Raw genomic sequence first — 21,634 nt, forward strand, 5'->3', positions numbered from 1 at the left:
CTCATCAAAGAAGGATTCAAGCAAGGCGGGGCAGAACGCTGCCTGTACTCAAGAAAGAAAGACAACAAATGGACTTTTATTCTAATTTATAATGAAGATCTTCTTCTTTGTTATGAAAATCAACAAGATTGTGATGAAATAATTCAGCATCTGAACCAAAAGGTTGAGGTGAAGCGTCTTGGAAATGTCAGCTTTTACCTCGGCGTCCAGATAGAGCAAGAAGAAGATGGAAGCCAGGGCTTTTTTTCTGGGAAAAGAGATAGTGGAACTCAGTGGGTTGCCCTTGGAGAAAATGGTCACATGGCTGGTGGCCCCGCCCCCTGATCTCCAGACAGAGGGCAATCTAAACTCCCCTCTGCCTGGAGATCAGGGGGTGGGGCCATCAGCCATGTAACCATTTGAGCTTGCTCTTGCTGGAGCTCAGTATAGGGGATAAATATCAGACCTGTTTAAACACTCCACCCCACTGCTGTTAGAGCTCACTTGGTCCTTGAAATTAGCACCTCAAGTTAAGTGAGAAGGCTCAGAGGAAGTAGGTTTGAAGGTTGTTTCCAAAGTTAGGATCCCTCATAAATGGCACCAAAATGTTTCTCATAGTTTCACTCAACAGGAGCCTTTTACTACATTTATCCACCTGCTCATGTGGAAAATCTCCATGCTGAAGGGAGTTCAGGCAGTCTTATCATCAGCATGAATCTGTCAAGGAAGCCTGCCAAGGTGCCACATTATTGCTGACTCCTGATTGCTCTCAGCATGCTCCCCAGGCCCAATAGGGAAGCCCAATGTTGGGGGAAATCAAAGAGCTACTGCTGTCCCCTCTCCTCTGCTTCTGTGCCCTCCCCACTACATATTTCACCAACTTCTGCCATCACCCTCTTGGAAGCTATGGAATGCTGGCATGCTGTTTCAGACAGCGTATCTGGCACTGAGAATTCAGTATATAAAGCTATGCTAATAAAAAGCAAGTTAATTTCACCCACCATGTAATTAATTAAGGTAAGCAGAGCATTTGGCAATCCTCAGATCTAAATTTGCTGTCATGGGTAAAAAATTATTATTAGAAAGGGAAGAAGAAAAAAACCAAATCAATTTTCAAAATTCCGTCTCGGGTAACAATAATCTTATGTCCCTTTCCTCCCAAATAACTTTCAGTGGCTGTCCCAACAATGTTTAAATTGGTTCTTGCTTAATGATGTCAGTGCTCGAAATGCAAATTTCTAGCTGTTGCCTCGAGGAGGTGCCCAGCCTCTTTGCTCACTGCTGTTGCTAATATAATTAGTCTGAGTCTTGCGCTGTGACAGAAGCAGCAGCTTTGCAGGTATTTGCATTTTTTTCCATGTAGGCCTGATTGCATCTCCTTCCCTCTGGCTGCTCCTGCATAGTCTTTCATTGGCCTTCTGACCTTCCTTAGTTGGTCATGTAGCAGCAGTATAGTACATACCAACACATAGTTGCTAATCTCCTTTTATCTTTGGCTAAGGATTTTTGGAGTACTCTTTTGACGTTGCTGGTTTCCGTGTTGTTAATATGTTTTGTACAATTAAACCACAGTCTTTTGAGTATAGTTAGAATTGCATCATTGATTGGGGGAAATTTTCTAAAACATTGAGAAAACAATCCTAAGAAGCTTACTCAGATCTTGCTTATGTCTATTTAAAGGGGGAAATGTTCATAGGATTGTACTGTAAAAGATGGAAGATTATTTGTGGTGATGTACCTAGCATTTTTTATAATACAAAGTTTGTATTTCCTAAATTAAAAAAAAACAAACAAACAGCTAAAGAATGAAGCAAAAGTATCTAAACATTCCTCAATGTTCCCAGAGAAAGATTTGGGTCCAATAGCACCTTAAAGACCGACTAGATTTCCAAGGTATGAGCTTTCGAGATGAAGGTATCTGTCAAAGGCCATTTTAACTCTTGAAAGTTCATACTTTGGAAATCTAGTTGATGTTTAAGGAGCTATTGGGCCCAGATCTTGCTCTTCAACTGCAAATAAACAAGGTTACTCACCTGAAATTATCTTCATGAATGTTCTCAGAAACCTCAGAATTTTTTCTGAAGTATAATTTAATCATGATGTAGGTTTGAAAGAGCTGTACTCCTACTTTAAATGGGGGAAATTGTGTGTTCTGTACTGGAAAGAATGGAGAAGTCTTCCAACTAGAGTCTTCCAATTGTTAGTTTTTTCTTCTTCACAGAGTTTGGAGTACTTCGTGTTTTACTAGGTGACAGATACCATTTAAAATCCTCTCCAAGGAAATAACACTGTCCTTGCATGAGATTTAGAAATTCCTGTTTACCTATCCAGATTAAAGGATTGTAAGACTGGATCTTATCTTGTGCTTTTGGGATAAATATGTAACTGTAATTAACCACCTGTTCCCCTTTCTCTATGTATGCCTCTGCTCTTTAGATTGTTTATTTGGCTGAAAATGTACAGTTGTTTGAAAGGTGAATAATATGGTGCACTAGAAGGAACTCTGTCAGAAATTTTAAGTATGCAGATGGCAATTTAATGTCACATGAAGTTCAGGATTAGAGGTGGGCACGAACAGCAATACGAACAAAAAAAAGCCACCTACAGCTCGATCAGCTGTTCGCAAGCAAGTTGTTCGTGAGGCCCCGTTCCCAATGAACATGTGTTCGTTCCAAGCCCTGTTCGTGGTGTTCATCAGCCGTTTGTCAAGCCAGACAGTCTGGCGCCTTTCAACCAATTCCCTTGGCAACAATAGGCAGGGACTTTCTGAACTCTGTCTGAACTCCTGTTGCCCCGGAAACCCCAACCTAAGCCCAGGGGCACTTCACTCCTGACTCAGCCGCTTGTCAGAGAAAACCCTGACAAGGGCTGATTGCAGCCTGCCGAGGTTTAAATTTCCCTCTCCTTGCTTCTGTGTAGCTCAGGAAGAGGGACATTTAAATCCCCAACTCAGCTGCTTGTCAGGAAAACCCCTGACAAGTGGCTGAGTGCAGCCTGCCGAGGTGAAATGCCCTTCTCCCTGCTGCTGCACAGCAGCAAGGAGAGGGGCACTTCACCCCCAACTCAGCCGCTTGTCAGCAGGTTCCTGGCAAAGTCTCCCCCCCTCCCTCCAGCTGGCTGGAAGGAGGGAGACTTTGAAGGGAAGGAGGTTCCCCATTCCCTTTGAAGGGAACCTTCTTCCCTTCAGAGTCTCCCCTCCCTCCCTCCAGCTGGCTGGAAAGAGGGAGACTTTGAAGGGAAAGAGGTCCCCCACGCCATTTGCAAATGGCACAGGGAACTTTTTTCCCTTCCAAGTCTCCCCCCTCCCTCCCACGAACAGCCAACCACGAACATGTTCATGAACAGGGACGTGTTCATGGTTGTTTGTGATGCCCTGTTCGTGGATGGCAATGAACAACAAACATCATGTTCGTTTTTTTTCCTTTCCGTGCTCATCTCTATTCAGGATGTGTTGTTGGCTCTTCAACCACTAAAGGGAAGTGGTGGGACTGGTATATCTAGTCATATCTTCTTTTACTGCTTTATCCCTCAAGCGTCTCTTGAGTGAAGACATTCAATATTCACTGTCTATTTCTCTGGACTTTCAAGGGCCAAATTCACTTGTTGCTAGGGATCCATGATTAGAATATAACCAGTGAAGCTGCCAGAAACAGCCATGGAGGAGGAGCAAAATTGATTAGGGAAAGGAGCTCACTTTTTCCCCTTGCCATTTATCTGATCAAAAATATTCCTGAGCTGCTTTCAGTCTTGGTAGGGGAAAAGACAGATACACACATTTAACCTGTCTTTGGCATGGGAAGAAATGCTAACCCCCATCTTTCCAAGCATCATATCATTCATCCATATAACCTATCCTTCCCCCTCACCCACCCTCAACCCTGGATTACGTTTGTAGGCTAAATCCAATACAATGATGAATCCTTAATAGCAAGTGTCATTGCTCCCCAAATAATCAGGTTTTGGTAAAAAGTATTCCAGCAATAATAATCTTACTATAGACTGGTACATGAGTACTAATGATCTCAATGTTCATGCACCAGCACCAAAGTAAGATGACCATTGCTGGAACACTCCCCTCCACCACCCCAAAATCTGATTGTAAGTCTAAAATGGATCTTGAGCATGCAGCTGTTTTAATGCTCAGACGCCAAACTGTTGTCTATAATAAAACCCTATTTTTAGTATAAGTGAACATACTTCTGGAATGACCAACTTCTCAGCGACACTTTGTTAAGGGATTAGACATCTACCCCATCTCATAAGTTGCTGCACAAAATAAATTGGTGCCAACTAGTAGCATGGCTTCACTGACACCAGTCATACATACCAGGATATTACAGACAAGCCTCAGAGACATGTCACAATAAAATCTGGAGTGTCCGTCTTACAACTTGGGGGGGGGGGCATCTTTTTGTCCTCAGTAAAAACTGGGATGAAGTTTTACTGTATCTTGATTAACATGATATATCTAACAAGGATCACTTACAGTTGTTTCTGGGGCTGGATCTGTATTACAAAATCTCCCAAGAAAGCATTTTAGGGACAAAGTTTAATAGCATCCTTTTAAATAACAACAACAACATTCAATTTATATACCGCCCTTCAGGACAACTTAATGCCCACTCAGAGCAATTTACAAAGTATGCTACTATTATCCTCAGAACAAAACACCCTGTGAGGTGGGTGGGGCTGAGAGAGCTCCAGAGAGCCATGACTAGCCCAAGGTCACCCAGCTGGCTTCAAGTGGAGAAGTGGGGAATCAAACCCGGCTCTCCAGATTAGAGTCCCATGCTCTTAACCACTACACCACTATACCAAACTGTGAACAGATATGCTATATTATGATATCTGATAATGCAGACTTAGATTTTTGACACAGTATTAAGGTAACCTTCCATTATTGTTTCCCTTCTCATTGAAGGAAGCTCAGGAACATACTAAGGAATAAAAGATCCTGTCTCTAGTTGACATACTGTGTCTATAATTACTTACTTTGTTCCAGAAGCTATCACCATGATAAATTCACAGTTTTCCCCATCTGCCAGGACTAGTAATGTGGAATACATCTAACAACTGAATTTGCATATAGAAAGTATCATTGACCTTTGAATTTAAAAGGACAAAGATTTACAAGGACATCCATTCAAAACAAACTGCCTAGATTAGGCAAAGCAGGGCTGTACTAAGAAGACTTTAAAGACTTAAAATTTCTCCAGAGGGAAATGAAATGTAAGGGTCTCTCCTGTCAAGAGACATAGCTTTATGCTGACCCTGTTAATACAGGAAAGTTCTTGCTTGTTTGATCAGACACATTACCTTAAAAAACACTTGTCACATTAATATAACACATAGAAAATTGGAACTTGTGAATTTATTTCATTATTTTGCAAAGTCATTTGGGAGCCTGGTGACATTATACCCATGTGATGACTTCTTGGGAGAAAACAAAGCTTTTATTCCCTGAAATCCTATCCAAAACCTTCTCAAGGACAGACACCCAGCTGGATGTTCAGAGTTGATGGAACTGGTTTCATTCACCTACAGTTCATTTTGGAATTTTTAAAAAGCAAAATATGTATGCAGAGAGAAAGTTTCTTAATATTTCTGCATATTTACAAGGCAATGTAGCCTGACATTTAACAAGAAGTTCATTTATTTATTTACATTATTTATAGCCCACCTTTCTTACTGAAACTCAAGGTGGATTACACAGTGTAAAGCAATGCAATCAACAGGATGGGACAGCCAACAAAGAACACAATAAGGTTTGGATTGCAGAAATCTGCAAACAAGCAGAAATCTGAAATAGAACTGAAACAAAACATAAGCATTTAATCATGCAATGTTAAACAATGCAGAAATTACATAGCAGGAGCATACTTACAGCAATAAAGAGTGCACAGTAGTATTGTCCACAGCCCCTGTCCCTTTACCAAAGTATCTTGCTCAATCATTTCATTACAGTACAGCCCTATTAACCTTGTAAAAAAGCCCTCATAAATAATTCCATTTTGTATAGTCTGTGGAAAGCCAGGAGAGTGGGAATTTTCCAATCTCATCAGACAGGCCATTCCATAATGCAGGGGCCATGACAGAGAATGTGTGTGCATGGGCAATTGTTGATTTTGCCCAGTTTCAGGGTGGCATCTGTGAAGGCCCTGCTCAGATCAATGAAGTTGTCATGATGGGGCATGGAGAGAGAAGTGGTCCTACAGATATGAGGGACCAAGACTATGTGACAGCTTATTCTCTGGAATTGAACAACTCATGGACAGCTACCAGAGTGACTGCAGATTGGGACTAATATGTGTATTCTGCCTAGCTGCTGATAATAACTGAGCTGAAGCATTCTGCACTTGGAGTATCTGAATTGACTTCAAGAGTGCCATATTTCAGGCTAGATTGAGTTTGAATGAAGTGTTTTTGGTAGCTGTGTTAACTTGCTTCTCCAGAAACAAAGGTGGATATAATATAATGCCTAGGTTCTTAAGTGAGTCAACAAGGGTCAGTGGAACTCCATCAAAAGTGGGGAGCAAAACGTCCTTTAAGATCTCTGCCTTCCCAGCCAGCATCACTTCCATCTTGTCTGGGTTCAGTTTCAGTTTGTTCACTTTCAGATATTTGACCACAGACGTTTGGCCATATTTTACTCAAGACCTCCACCGTATCACCAGGGGATTTGGACAGAGATATAGAATTGGATGTCATCCAATTAATACCCAATTCCAAAACTAGGAATGCTTTCTCATAAAAAGTTTACATAGAGATTTAATAACCTGGGGGATAAGACTGCACCATGTGGAACCCCATAAGACAACTCTCAGGCTGAAGATTGCTGGTTTCCAATGGCAACCCTTGAAGTCAGTTCCATATGGAATGATTGAAACCAGCCCAAGGCACATTTCATGATACCTACTTCTGTCTCCAAACTCCTCAACAGGATGTCATGATCTACCATTGGAGCAACAGAGAAACATGTTCTTTGTTCAGACAGAGGCCATCAGCTAAAGCCACCAGAGCTGTCTCTGCCCCATAGTACAGGGTGAAACCAGTCTGAAAAGGGTCCAAAGCACATGAGTTATCCAAGAAGGCCTAAAGTTGGTCTGCTACTGCTATCTCAATCACTATGCCTAGAAAGTACAGATTAGAGCTATGCAATAATTGGCCACATCATGTTTGTATGGTTTTTAAAGTAATGGATGGATAGGCACCTGTTTAAGTGGCTAAGGGAGGGTGCCCTGAGTTAGTGATTGATTTATGCTAGTCATCAAAGGCTCACCAATGTGGTCTTTGTATGATTTTAAACAGCTAAGATGTACAAGGATCCAGTGCACAAGTGGTGGCCTTCACAGATACCAGGATGCTGTAATGGGATCAAAATGGTTCATAAGTGGACCAGGTGGTGTATGAAGTATTTCTTCCTCCTCACCTATATTAGAGCCTTGCCAATATACAGATCTATATTATCTAGATCAGAACATATTCGTGTTTTTTTACCAGCCAAAAAAAAAAAACTTTGCAAAGTTGTCACAGATAATTGTCTGTTCCTGAGCCAGCAAAGATTCAGATTTAGGAGACAACAGATGTTGAGATACCTTAAACAATTGAGTTGGTCATGAACTAGCCGATGCAATGCTGCAGAGAAATAAGGTTTCTTTGCCACTATCATCACCACTTCATAGGACTTTATAGCATGCTCTGTTGGACTGAGTGTTAAGATTTCTGCCAGCATCTTTTTAGACATTTTTGGCTTACTCGTGGTCACTCAGCCATGTGATAAACCACGGAGCTGGCTTCCATCCCAAAGACAGAAGCATTAGCAGTCATATCGTCCCTCACATTGAAAGAGCAGTTTTTGAGTATGGCAGTATCATAAACCCCTTCTCCTCATGTGACCTGAGCTCAGAGTCAAGACATACCTCCCAGCTGAAGCTGGAAAATTACCGGAATGTGAGTCATGAGACAAGACGGGCTAGCTGCCCCACACCCCAGAGATGTGCAAAGATTTAAGACAAAAGAGGCCTTCCAGGAGTTCCTGAGTTAATCTCATCCACATCCTTCCGACCTCTCCACTTCCATCTTCTTAATCGGAGTTATTCAGGAACCTGATAACTTTTCCCGTCTACTAACTGTGGGTTATCAATCACTTTTTACCTATAGTTCACCCAGATATGCTCAGTCAAGCCTTTTCCAATTTATTGTCTCACCTCTGCAGACAGCCATTAAGCTATTGTGAACCTGTCTCAGTGTACATTTACAGTATAATTGGGCTGAACTCAGCCATAGCTGTGTGTGTGTGTCCTGGGATACTAGGCACACTCTCAGATGCGTGTCTGAGCCTTCTTCTTCTTGCCATGAAGCGCTGGTTGCTCAAGTTGCTACTCTTTACATCCTAGACTGGTAAATATCACCCAACCCTGAATCTCTCTCCCTCTTCCTCCCTGTTTTCTTAATTAGCTCTGTTTGTATGCTGTGTGTTTGCTTTTAGTGACCCTTTTAATAAAAAACATTCCTGTTGAACACCTGCCTGTTTATTAGAGAGTCCTCTAAGGGAATTATTCTGGTATATATTGGTGGAGATCCTGCTAGTTACCCCCTCTTACTGCATCTCCTTGTATGATAATTCCCCCAACTCGCAAGAAGACCCCCCCCCCCCCATTTGGGTAACAGAAGAGGTTAATGAAGATCAATCTTGTCAAAAGCTTCAAGGAACTTTATGTCCCAAGCAGCCACCACAACCTCAACACAGTATGTGTTTGAAAATCTTTTTTTAAAAATAGAGCATTTTGGAATCCAGAAGGATCCATTAGCCTCCATGGGGGGACCATTTATAAACCATGATAGGTGTTCAGAAAAACTAGACACAATTTCAATAGTCAAATACCAGCTATAGTAATGAATTTATGGAATGGGCAATTAGAAGTGGTTTGGCAACAATGTTTATGTACAAGAGCAAAACTTTCCTTATGGAAGATCACTGAGTTTAAGAAAGAGCTCTCTCACAAGGCCAAGAATTTCATATTGTTTTCTTGAAAATGGTCTTGACAGATCCATCACTTTCCTGAATTCTCTGCTCATAATCTAAGCAGAATCTAAGACATTTCTTCTTTTTTGGCCCAGTTGGATCCCTGTCTTACTTGAGAAGTTAAAATCTAATCTGAATTTCTCTGGGATGTTACCCTCCTGAGGTGTTTTTTTTAAAAAAAAAACAGTGTATTCAGGTTGGAGTTTGATTACATACATGCCAGATGCCTATGTCAACTTTTGACTGCAGATTAATGAACTGGTTTTTCAATGTTAGAAAATCACAATGAAAAGAAGACATGCAACAACCGGTTGGCTACAAGTGTGAAGAGCAAAAACTGTGAATAAGACAAATGAAGTTTGGAAGGATAAGATAAATGGCAGTAACAAGGGAAGTGCTATAACAAAACTGTCACAAACTTCATTGCTGTTACTTCTAAAGAAAAGACAAAATAGGACTGCAAGAAGACAAATGGCATATGGAAAGCAAATCAATAAAAAGAACAACATAGTCTCCAACTATAGCATTACATCCAGTTCTCTTCCAAGAATATGTTCACTGGAACCAGCAGTTCTTCTCAGGATCCTGTAATGGGAAACAGAGGCTATAAAGTTCATTTATAATAAGATAAGAAGTTAGGATCTATCCAGAGGTTTGTTTAGATGCTGTAATGGCATTCTATCCACATAGCAACAGATTCTCTGACAGAACAACTGCTCTGTCTGTGGAGCAAAGGAGTAGGGTTTTTACCAGTTACCCACTTCTGCAGATTCCTGATTTGTTCCCCACACTGTTCCTTCAGGAATACCAACACACAGGAGCACCACTTGTGGGTAAGAGACACAGAAGGCTGCAGTGAAAAGAAGAAAGCTTAAGGTCAGCTTCCTCTAGTGCAACTCCACTAGTGCTGGTTAATATCCAAACTACTTGAGAGATGCTTTTGCCTCACCTCTTTTCCAATTAAGGAAGACACAAAGCTTGCTTGGGAGGGGGGGGGGGAAGCATGCCAGGAAGCTGGGTTCTCTGCCAATCAAGAGTGAACAGCAAACAAACGTTATAAGCCTACTTGCTTTACAGAGCTGCCTGTCTGCCCATGCCAGTATTTTGGCAAGGTGGGAGTAGCTGGTTACTTCAAGGCCTAGGAGGGTAATTTTTGGACTCTCAGATTGGCTGAGGGTTCTTTTTGCCTGCTTCTCTTTGTCACTTTGCCATGGTGTTTCTAATTAAGCCTGGTTAAGACTAGTTAGGCCCTACTGGGATTGGGTGGAACAAGTGCTTTTGCTTAAATTCAGGGACTATGGCAAGTATCCTGAGGCATCTTATGGGGGGGGGGCTTCCAGAACCAGCTTATGGGGGGTGGGGGGTTGATATAGGGTTCCCCCTTGGTAGGGTTGCCAGATCCAAGTTGGGAAATTCCTGGAGATCTGGGGGGAGAAACCTGGAGAAAATGGGGTTTGGGGAGAGAAAGGACTTTGGCATGGCATAATTCCATAGAGTCCACCTCCCCCCAAAGTAACCATTTTCTCCAGGTGAACTGATCTCTGTGGCCGGGAGGCCAGTTGTAATTCCAGGAGATCTCCAGCCACTACCTGGAGGCTGGCAACCGTACCCCTCAGGGCTGGGGCTTCACTTATTTGATCTCTAGTGTTTGTCAGCACAAGGAGTGGGGGGTGCTGGTGGATTAACAGCCTCTCTCAGTATACATTAGTATGCAGGCAGCGTACATTAGTACACATACATTAGTATAAGGCTTGTTTGCCCACTAATCTGGCATGCCTCTGGCAGTCCATTTGGTAAGTGCCTGTGCTGATGGTTGGGTATTAATAAGGCTCAGGTGAGTTTAATAAATAAATCTCAGCATAATCCAATGTAGTGCATGGTGTTTATTTTGGGAGTGGTGGGGCCATCTCACAAGGCTACTGAGGATGGAGCCATAGCTCAGTTCCATGAATCCTGAGCATGCACTCAACATGATGAATCCTTGGATGGGTTAGTGCCCCTGACTCTGCATTTCTGTGAAATATAGTTGATTTTAAGCGGCGCATGACCTGCCCATGATGACCATTATGTAAGCCCAGCAATCCAGTAAATTGTGAGTGTGTGCCAAAAGCTGCTAAACCACCAGCTGCTCAGCAGAATGCTGCCAACTAAGCAGATGCAAAAACCATTCAAAACGTTGCTCACTTGGAAATGTGGCCAAATCAACAATGTGATCGTTTGGAGTGTTCGACTCAAGAGAAAGTGGGCATTTGGGCTCAGGGCAAGTGTGACTTTTGAATGTGTTCTTTATTAAAACCGAACCATTGCTCCTTTATATATAGTGTGAAAAAGTCCATGGTATAACAGAGCCTAGCCATTTAAAAATTAAACCTGTCATAAAACCTATCCATTCAGTACTCAAACTCAAGAAGGATGTCCAACTCTGCAATAGGCAGAAACTCCCTTTTATGTCCTGAGGACTTGTGTAAGGCTGCTAGAACAGCTTTCATTTGATATGTGAGGACACAAGTTGTGCTTTTAAAAAGGTCAACGACTCACCAGTTTTAGTAAGTACGAAAGGACACTGCATTACATATAGCACTCTGTTAGCCAGAGTGTGAAGCACAGTGTGAAGAGAAAATCATGACAATAAGACAAATGAGGAAAGGCAATCTACAACAGATGGCAGTAATAAAGTAAAGGCAATAACAAAACTGTCACAGGTTCTACTGCTATGATTTCTAAGCAAAACAAAGAAAAGGTTTAACTCTTGCTTATCTTGCATTACCAGGATTCTGAGGAGCTGGTTTATGGAAGAAGCTGGAACCTATTTGGTTGCCTAACATTTCTGGAACTCTCACTCTTGAAAGTGAAGGGCCCAAATGTCCATAAGCCCTTTCATTTAAGAAAAGAGATAAGTTACTAAGAAATCCATCCCTGATCTAATAATTGTTGATGCAGGAGGGAAAATGTACAATTTCACATATTCTACTTCCTTAATTCCAGATGTTAGTGTGTAGCAGAAGAAAGCAGAATAAAGCAGGAATCCAGAGGTACCTTCAAAAATCATTTCTGGATAAGCTTTCAGGAGTCAGAGCTCACTTCATCAGATGCACTAGAGTGTACGTTCTGTCAAACTACAGCATGGTGAAAACTGTACTCAGGACTAGACATGGGCACGAACAGAAAAAAAACCGAACATGGTGTTCATTGTTCATTTCCATCCATGAACAACGAACACTGATGAACATGATCCTGTCACGAACATGTTTATTGTTCATTGTTCGTTGTTCATGGGGGCCAGCAGGCTCTCCTCCAGCCACCAAGATCCCTTCTGCACCACTCCCAGAAACCCTACCTGAGCAGGCAGCAGGAAAGGTACCAATAATAAATAATAGCTTGGCCCAGAGTCTGGCAGCAGCCCTGGAACCTGAAGAGGTAGATCCCTATCCCACCACACAAAGAAAATTCAAGCTTCAATGCACTCACCCTGTCTCTCTAACAGCAACTGTCTCTCCCTGAAAGACAGAGCTGGGAGCCCCCCTCCCCCCTGGTCTTTTCCTCTTGTAATAAATGTGGAGCTCCAGTACACACTTGGAAGGAAGACCTGCCTATCAAGCTAAATTGAGCTTAGATTGGGGTTTCCAGGGCAACAGCAGGAGTTCAAACAGAGTTCAGACAATCCCTGCCTACATTGCTAAGGGAATTGATTGCAGATGCCAGACTGTCTGGCTTGATAAACAGCAATGAATAGCAATGAATGAGGCTTACAACAACCACCTATTCGTTTAGAAAGGGGCCTCACAAACAGCTTGTTCATGAACAGCAGATTGGGCTGTTCATGGGTTTTTATTAGTTTGTATTGCTGTTCATGCCCATCTCTAGTCAGGACAGGAGGACTATGCAAATACTAGCTTCTTTGTATTGTCGAAGGCTTTCACGGCCGGAGAACGATGGTTGTTGGGGGTTTTCCGGGCTGTATTGCCGTGGTCTTGGCATTGTAGTTCCTGATGTTTCGCCAGCAGCTGTGGCTGGCATCTTCAGAGGTGTAGCACCAAAAGAATTCCTGTGGAATTCCTGTGGAAGACATCATTGCAAATGTAGAAGCTGCCATCCGTCATCTACCGGAAGAGGAAGCTGAGGAAATAAGAGGAGAGACAGCCAGGATTCTACGAAAGGCAAAGCTTCCCACCAGCAATTTAACACGCAAGGAGAGAAATGCCATCAAGACCCTCAATGCAGATCCAGACATCATCATTCTACCAGCTGATAAAGGCAATGCTACAGTGATCATGAAAACGGAGGAATACAAAAAGAAGATTAAGGAACTCCTGGACCCCTCCACCTACAAAAAACTAAAACGAGATCCCACTTGCAAAATCACCAGGCTAACAAATGCGCTGATCAAGAATTCCTCACTACATCCCGACACGCACAGAAAACTATGCAAGACTGAAGCACAGCCACCTAGACTATATGGACTCCCCAAAATACATAAAGATTCAGTCCCACTCCGACCCATTGTGAGTGCCATTGGTTCACCGACATATGAATTAGCTAGACATCTGGCAGATCTCCTGCAGGACCACATCGGGAAAACCTCGTCTTACATCAAAGATTCAGCAGATTTCATCAACAAAATCAGTTCTCTGAAACTCAATCCACAAGACATACTTGTCAGTTTTGATGTTGTATCCCTGTTTACCAAGGTTCCAGTAAAAGACACTATTGCACTGATTAATCAGATTTTCCCAGAGGATGTAACAGCCTTATTCCATCATTGTCTGACAACCAGTTACTTCCAATGGGACAACGAATTCTATGAACAGATGGATGGGGTGGCCATGGGGAGCCCACTCAGCCCAGTTATAGCAAACTTCTACATGGAACATTTTGAAAAAACAGCTCTAGAATCAGCACCCCACAAACCCAGTGTATGGTTCCGGTTTGTGGATGATACATTCATCATTTGGAGCCATGGGGAGGAAGAATTGAGGGAGTTTTTGAATCATCTCAACAACATCCACCTGAACATACAATTCACAATGGAGAAAGAAAGTGAGGGAAAACTCTCATTCCTGGATACCTTGGTCATCCGCAAAGCAAACTTTCAGTTAGGTCACAAGGTCTACAGGAAACCAACTCACACTGATCGTTACTTACACAAAAACTCCAATCACCACCCCCGACAGAAAAGAGGCATAATGAAAACATTAGTGGATCGTGCAAGACGGATATGTGAGCCGCGCTTTCTCAATGAGGAAATTAATCATCTAAACCACGCACTTCAGGCAAATGGCTACTCCAGAAATGAAATCCGAAGAGCAATCAAACCCAGGATGAATCAAACAACCAAGGAAAAACAGTCACCTACAGGAAAAGTGTTTTTGCCATATATCAAAGGAATTACTGATCAGATGGGAAAGCTTATGGAAAAGCATAACCTTCAAGCAGTATTCAGACCCACCCGAAAAATACAACAGATGCTACGATCAGCAAAAGACAGCAGAGACCCCCTCACCTCTGCAGGAGTATACCGTATACCCTGCAGCTGTGGACAAGTTTACATCGGGACCACAAAGCGTAGCATCCAGACAAGAATAAAAGAACATGAAAGACACTGCAGACTTGGACAGCCTGAAAAATCAGCAGTGGCTGAACATAGCCTAACTCAAACAGGGCACAGTATCTTATTCCAGGACACCAAAATACTGGACAACACTTCCAACTACTTTGTCAGACTGCACAGGGAAGCCATTGAAATTCACAAGCATAAGCAAAACTTCAACAGGAAAGAAGAAACCTTAAGAATGAACAGAGCATGGGCTCCAGTTCTGAAAAACACCAGGCCAACAAAACACTCCACACCCGACAATAGCCCTGCAGAGAAGATTAGCACATCAAGCACCAATCCATATGCAAAAGAACCTCCTCAGGATTCAGTGAAGCCTCCCGCCATTAGCATTCCACACCCTGGGAAACTCTTACAGAATGACTCAGCTCAACCCCACCCCTCCTGAGTAGATACAAATGACCTACATCTTTTTCACACTGTGACACTGAGAGATCTCTATCTTTTGGTGCTACACCTCTGAAGATGCCAGCCACAGCTGCTGGCGAAACGTCAGGAACTACAATGCCAAGACCACGGCAATACAGCCCGGAAAACCCCCAACAACCATCACTAGCTTCTTTAGTTCCTAATAGCTCTCACTGAATTCTTTAGAATTACTGTGACTTCTGCCCTGTCTGTGTTCCTTCATAGTTTGTCCTTGTTTTATACAGAACATGGAAATGAGATTGGAGCATAATTTGGGAGTACTTTAAGAGGTCAAATGGAAATTAAAGCAAGAACTGAAATTACCACTTTTACAATAAATACTGCAGCACAATTTCTTCACATTATAACAATCTATTGCTACACTTTGAATTCTCAACTTCTGTTTTTTTTAAAAAAGTATGGTGCATATTTCCCCTTAGAATTCTGCAAGGAAAAGATCTAGAGACTTTCTATTTTTAAATAAAGGCTAGGAATTAGACTTATGCATTTCTTTTCTTATTAATTACAGTACAAAAATGGGATATTTCATAATTACAAGTGGGGGACCTGCAAGGACTTGCAGGGGGCATCTCATATTCTCCTCCCTCATCATGTCCTCCTTCCCTTCTCTTCCTCCCATAGCCTATCCACCTTTTCCTGTTTTCTTCTCTCCTTCCCAACTACCTTTGTCTTCCCCCCTGATCTCACCTTTCCCCCTTCCTCCACAAATAGCCTCTCCCTATTGTGTGGTGCCGGCTGATCCAGGTCCAGTTGTATAGTGCGGAACCTGCAAGAACTTGCACAGGGTATTTCCCCCTTTCCCACACTATTTTCTCTTTCCATCCTCCTGGCAACCTCCATATGCTTACCATTCCCTAAATCCTTCTCTCCTTTAAATCCACAAAACAATTAGCTTTTATATGCCCCCTAACTTTATCTATATTTAGTAATTTACTTTATTTATATACTGTCTTTCTCCACAATGGGGGACCCCAAACAGCTTACATCAATCTCCTTTTCTCCATATTATCTTCTCAACAACCCTGAGAGGTAGGTTAGGCCAAATGTGTGTGACTGGATCAAAGTCACCCAGCAAGTTTCCACAGGAGAGTGGTAATTCGAACTTGGGTCTCCTAGATTCTACTCTGAAACTCTAGACACTATGCTACATTGCTGGGGGGGGGGGTGCTGTTGAACTATAGCAAGCAGCCAGGCCTGGATGAGTCATGCAAGTCATGTGGTGTCAAGTCACTTGTTGCTTGCTTCTCAGCCTGGCCCCAATGAGTCCGCTCTCAATGGCAAAAACAGCACTGGAAGGGACCCTGTCCTGTCCCCCTACCTTTTCTGGAAAAAAAAATCCTGGAATTTACAGACACCCCACTTCACTCCACTCTCCCCACTGCGAGGCAGACTTTCCTGCAAAAATAAAAGTTTGCTTGCTGTGGCTGTACAGCCTCAAGTAGCATGTCTCTGTTTATAGTTTAAAGTTCTTTTTGTCCCACTCTGATAAGCAGGCTTTTTAGTCCAGTTCTTTGTTGAACAGGCAGGGATGGAATATATAGGCAGTCAGGGAAGGAAAGGGCTGAGGTAAAACTTGTTGGTAGAACAGAATTCTTTGAATGTAAAAGGCAAAACTGTTTTCTTCCAGCTTACTTTCAATGTTCTTAGTTCTTATTAACAAGAGGTGTTTTGTTTGCTCCTTAGGTTACAGTAACAAAGTTTCTTCACAGAAACTTTTAAACTTAAGTTGATAGACATTAGTTCAACACAGTTTTCCTTTTACACCAGTCCTGGGGTCCTCCACAGAGCCCTTTTCTAGACGCTGGGTAGGAATTATTCTACCTTTCCTAAGAAGAAGAAAACCTTTTCTTTGGCTGGAATGGGAGTCTCCACTTACTACCCAATCCCTGTGAGCCAGTCCCCCCCCCCCAGTTCTATTGTGGTTGGGTAACTAGATTTCAGCCTGAGCTAGCTTTTATATTGGGAATTATTCTCCCCCAAAACAGTGTTGATACAGTAGGGCAACTGATATCCTTTCCCTCACTTCAGAGGGTACTGGTTTGACCTTCCTTGTCAGATGCTTACATACACTCTCTTCAAATCCCAACTCCTAACTGAACTCCCAAATCCTGCCAGCAACCTTTACATTCTGAAGGTGGGGTTCTGACTAGCCAATCAGAGGGAAGGGGGAAGCCTGCCAATCCAATTCTTATTCCAGGCCAATCCAGTTCTTTTTCCAGTACACTCTCTCCAGCCCTCTGAATGTTGCATGGCGGAAACCTCTCTTTAGATTGTGTTCTGTCATAACTGGCTGAACTGTTATGGTTGCCTAGCAACAGCCACTGAAGGCATCTCATTGAAGCTACAGCCAGGCATTCCTTTTATCATTTTTGTTTTTTTTTAAAAAATGTTTTTTTTTTCTTTCTATTTCAGATTTCTCTGCAAACCTGAGGCATTTTTCAGGTGTGTAGGAAGATCTGTCTTGTCTGTTCATGGCCCCAGTCTTCAGATTAAAGTATCCACAGATCGGGGACACTTGGCTATTGGAATATAAGATAGTAATTAATGTGAAGACAAACAAAAAAAATCCCCATCTGAATAGCTTATAATGAAAAAAACCCATCATTTTGTTTTGTTTGAGCAACTTTCATTTCTCTGTGACCTGCCTCCTCTCTCTGCTATGTTTTCCTAAGAAGGGCATAAAGCTGTGTTCCTTAGGAAGGGGGAGGCAGACAGCCTCTTGGTCTTCTTGATTGATTGCAGACTACAGCCACTAAGATTACATACATGTATTAAATAGTTCCATCTTGAAGCATATTGGGTGGAACTTTGAATCAGACAACAGTTGGTTTCATACTCTGGAGGGGGCCTATTTGTAGGAAATCAATTGGCGGGAGGATCATTTGCAAGTTTTCTTGTGCAAAGTTTGTTGTAGTATTTTATGATACATTATTCCATTCTTAGCTTTCTTCTTGAATATAGTTTGTTCTGGGTATTGTCGAAGGCTTTCACGGCTGGAGAACGATGGTTGTTGTGGGTTTTCCGGGCTGTATTGCCGTGGTCTTGGCATCTGCCAAGACCACGGCAATACAGCCCGGAAAACCCACAACAACCATAGTTTGTTCTGTTTTTACTGTTTTTATTAGGGGGTTGATTACTCCACTTCCCCATCTTCCCTTCTTTAGTAATTTCTTTGACATCTATCATGCTTTCTCTTGTCACTTCTGGCTGTTTGGAGAGCAATTTTTTATTTAATCTCTGCTCAATCATATGTTTCATTAGTTCTTTATTGTTTCTGTATATAACTGGCTGTGTTGCCTGTGTGCTAGTACGGAACCCTTTTGATTTTTAATTGTGCCCCCATAAATACTGAAGTTACTGGGTTCTTTGGAATTATAATTAATTTGGGATTTGTCTGTCTTGTGTAACTCAGTCTCTGTTGTATATATAGATGTCCGAAGTGTAACCAAACCACAACTATTTTATGTACTTATTTTATCATACACAGTTTAGTAATACAATTACATACATATCATATACACGTTAAGTACCTTATCTGTTATCTGTGCACAAACACAGGACATCATGTTGCCAAGTAGGCCCCCTCTCCTGCTTTAAGGCCTGCCATGAACTGTGTTAAAGTTTCCTGCATTGCTGTTTTACTGCTGCACCAAAGATTGCCCTGCACGTGTGTTCTCTGATACACGTGTCAGTTTCCTGCCTGCTTGTTAGTTATCTTGCTGCTGCAATAGACTGTGTAGTTTACTGACTCCATGTTTGGTTAACTGCACAAAGGACTCTTTCCCTGGGCAACCCTGCCCTGACCTATATCTGGATTTCCAGTGTGTGTTTGGACTTTATTACAAGTGTGCCCCGTGCCTGCAGTGCCATCTGCCACGGACCGTGCCTGTTCCCTGCCTTGGACTGTGTTTTAAAGTGCTGTTCCCCCTGCCTCCGTGGAAGCCTGCCTCATATGGGCCCAAGCCGCTGCTAGCAGCCGGGCGCCTGCCGGGGAAACCTCCAGCGAGCCTGGCTAGGCGCTCCCTGGTCAGTTCCCGCCTGGAGACTCCCGCGGGTCAGTCCCCGAGCTTGCCCTCGCTACCAGGCAGCCTGCAAACCAGCCCCAGCTATGCCCAGCCGGCATCCATGTTCTCAGGCAGCCAGAAGACCCAGAGGAAAAGACTGCTTTGGGAAGCCATTTCGGCGAAGCGGGCACACCACGTCTGCAGCGAGAGTACCTCGTCCTGCTCTGCATATCTTAGGAGCCGCCCAGGAGAAGGAACTAAGTGCCGACCATCCCAAGCACTTAGAGAATGCATCTCAAAGAAACCTCCGCATTCCAGAGCTGATGACATCAGGACAAGCCCTGTCCGCTGGAACATCCTTTCAGCCCACTTGGATTTCCCCCTCCCTCTTTTGTCCCCTCTTCCTGAGGTGTCACTTATCGCAATCAGATTACCAAAGTGGCCCATCTAAGCCATTCAGTAACCCATTAGAACCTTTGTTTTAACCTGTGAGAACCACCAAGTACAGCACCAGCCCCAGGGTACGTTTTGGGGTATTTAAGCTGGTCTCCCAGACCACACGGTGCTTAGGCCATTCCCATCCAGAACCCCTCGCTGTCTGTGGCTTAGGCCATTCCTATCCAGACTTCCTCGCTGTCCGTCTGTGGTCCCAGTGCTGGCATTGGGCCACCTCGCTGCTGTGTCTCTGCTTCGCTCCAGGATTGTGAGTATTCCCCACCATCGTTGGGAACCTGCTAATGCGAAAGTCTCTATATTTCATACTCTGTATCTCCTAGATCTTGTATGCTTTCTTGTGTGTATGTGCAAGTTCAGGCTTACGCCACACTATTAGTGAAATACACGTGTTTGGAAACTATTTGTAGTCTGCCTCTTTTTCACTAGAGTGTCTGGGATCGGGACCTCCGTAAACATAGGTTAAGATCCGCGCTAATTTTAAGTTACAGACTGCTAAAGCTAACTTCCCCCTTTTATAAGAGCAGTTCTGGTAACAATCATGACTGGCAGGGGATCTTCTGGCTCTAGTGGGAAGAATGTGCAGCAAGGCAGAGGCAGATCTAGCAAAAAGACGGGGAGAGGAAAAGGTGATTTTGAAAAACCAGCAGTTGTAGTCTACCTGGCACTGGAAGTCCCCTCCCCCTCAAAAGTTCATACTACTGTTCTTCGAGCTAACTGGCTGCAGTGCCAATTCCTCAAGCTGCTTTATTTGTTACTGTTTCCAATTCTTATCAATTCTCCCATTGACTTAAAGATGGGCACTAGGGTTGCCAGGCCCCCTAAATCTTCTGCAGGAGGGGGGACCTGGCACTTACCTGTGTGTTCTTCTCTCACTTGTGCAAAGCTTGTGTGTGCTCTCAGCAAGCTTGATTATGTCACTTCTGGCCCCTGTGAAGGGCAGGAGCATGTCTGCTGCCTCAGACACAATGATGTCTCTTCTAGAAGTGACATCATCATGTGGGAACCGTGCCATCACGCACTGGCCTAGGAGGCTTCTTGCCATTGAGCGCTGCCACAAACCTATGTCCAACTCAGGCTGACCTTCCCCTACCCTGAGGTAAAACTTTTCCTCTTTAAGCCTATGAAGCTGTATACTGGACTGGAAAGCCTTTGGTAGCATGGTTGATCTTAAGCTTCAACTTCCCTTCTTGTCCCACCCTTAAGAAATATTAAAAACGGTTACCCAGCCAAGTCTTAGTAGGGGACAGATCAGGGGTTTGCGTTTCCCTTTAGCAGAAACTGGCACACAAGGCTTGGGGAGGTTCAAAACGTAACTGAAGGTTTATTTACAGAAGGTTAAAATCAAAAGGCAGGTAGGCAGATGTTTGAACTTAAGTAACAGAAAAGTTTTATACAGCAACTTCACTGGTGTAAGGCACAAAACACTTGGTTTAACACTAGGTTGCTGGCTTCTTTCAGAGGTTGACACTGCTTCACAAATGTTTCCCTTTTAAAGCACAGACACAGCACGACTTTCCCTCCTCTCCAGACTTAAAGGTGCGCCACTGAGACAAAGCCTTACTAGATACTGGGCAGGTGTTATCTATAACCCTGTTCCTGGCACTGAAGGGGAGACTCCTATCTACTCACTTCCTTGGCCCACTATAATTCCCAGATCTCTCAAGTCTAAGCAGGAGTTAGTGCTGGTTTTTCCCACTTTAGTCCGAGGACTAACAGTGCTTCACAAACATTATTTCCTTTCACAGAGGCTTCTCTGGCTGACCCTCTCTGATCAAAAGCCAGGCTGCAACTCCCTTTCACTTTCTTGTTTACCCTCCAACTCCAACTGACAGCTTCCCCAACATTCCATCTCCAACTGCCATTTCAGGCTAGCCACATTGGGGTGGGGGGAAGGAAACATGTCAATCATACTTTCACTTCTGGAAATCTAAGCATCTGAAACTGAGTCTGTCACAGGGGCCTATTCCCTGGGGCCTTTCCCTCCTCACCAGCCAGGTGAGTGGCTATGGAGGGCAGAGGCTGGGAGCAGGGGATCTCCCATCCCCATTAGAGGATTGGCACATTTCATTGCCTCAGAAAGGGGGACCCCTTTATTCTATCCATCTAATATCTGGCAAGACTAAAGCTATC

Source organism: Eublepharis macularius, chromosome 4, assembly GCF_028583425.1.
Source record: "Eublepharis macularius isolate TG4126 chromosome 4, MPM_Emac_v1.0, whole genome shotgun sequence".
In the NCBI taxonomy this organism is placed as follows: domain Eukaryota; kingdom Metazoa; phylum Chordata; class Lepidosauria; order Squamata; family Eublepharidae; genus Eublepharis; species Eublepharis macularius.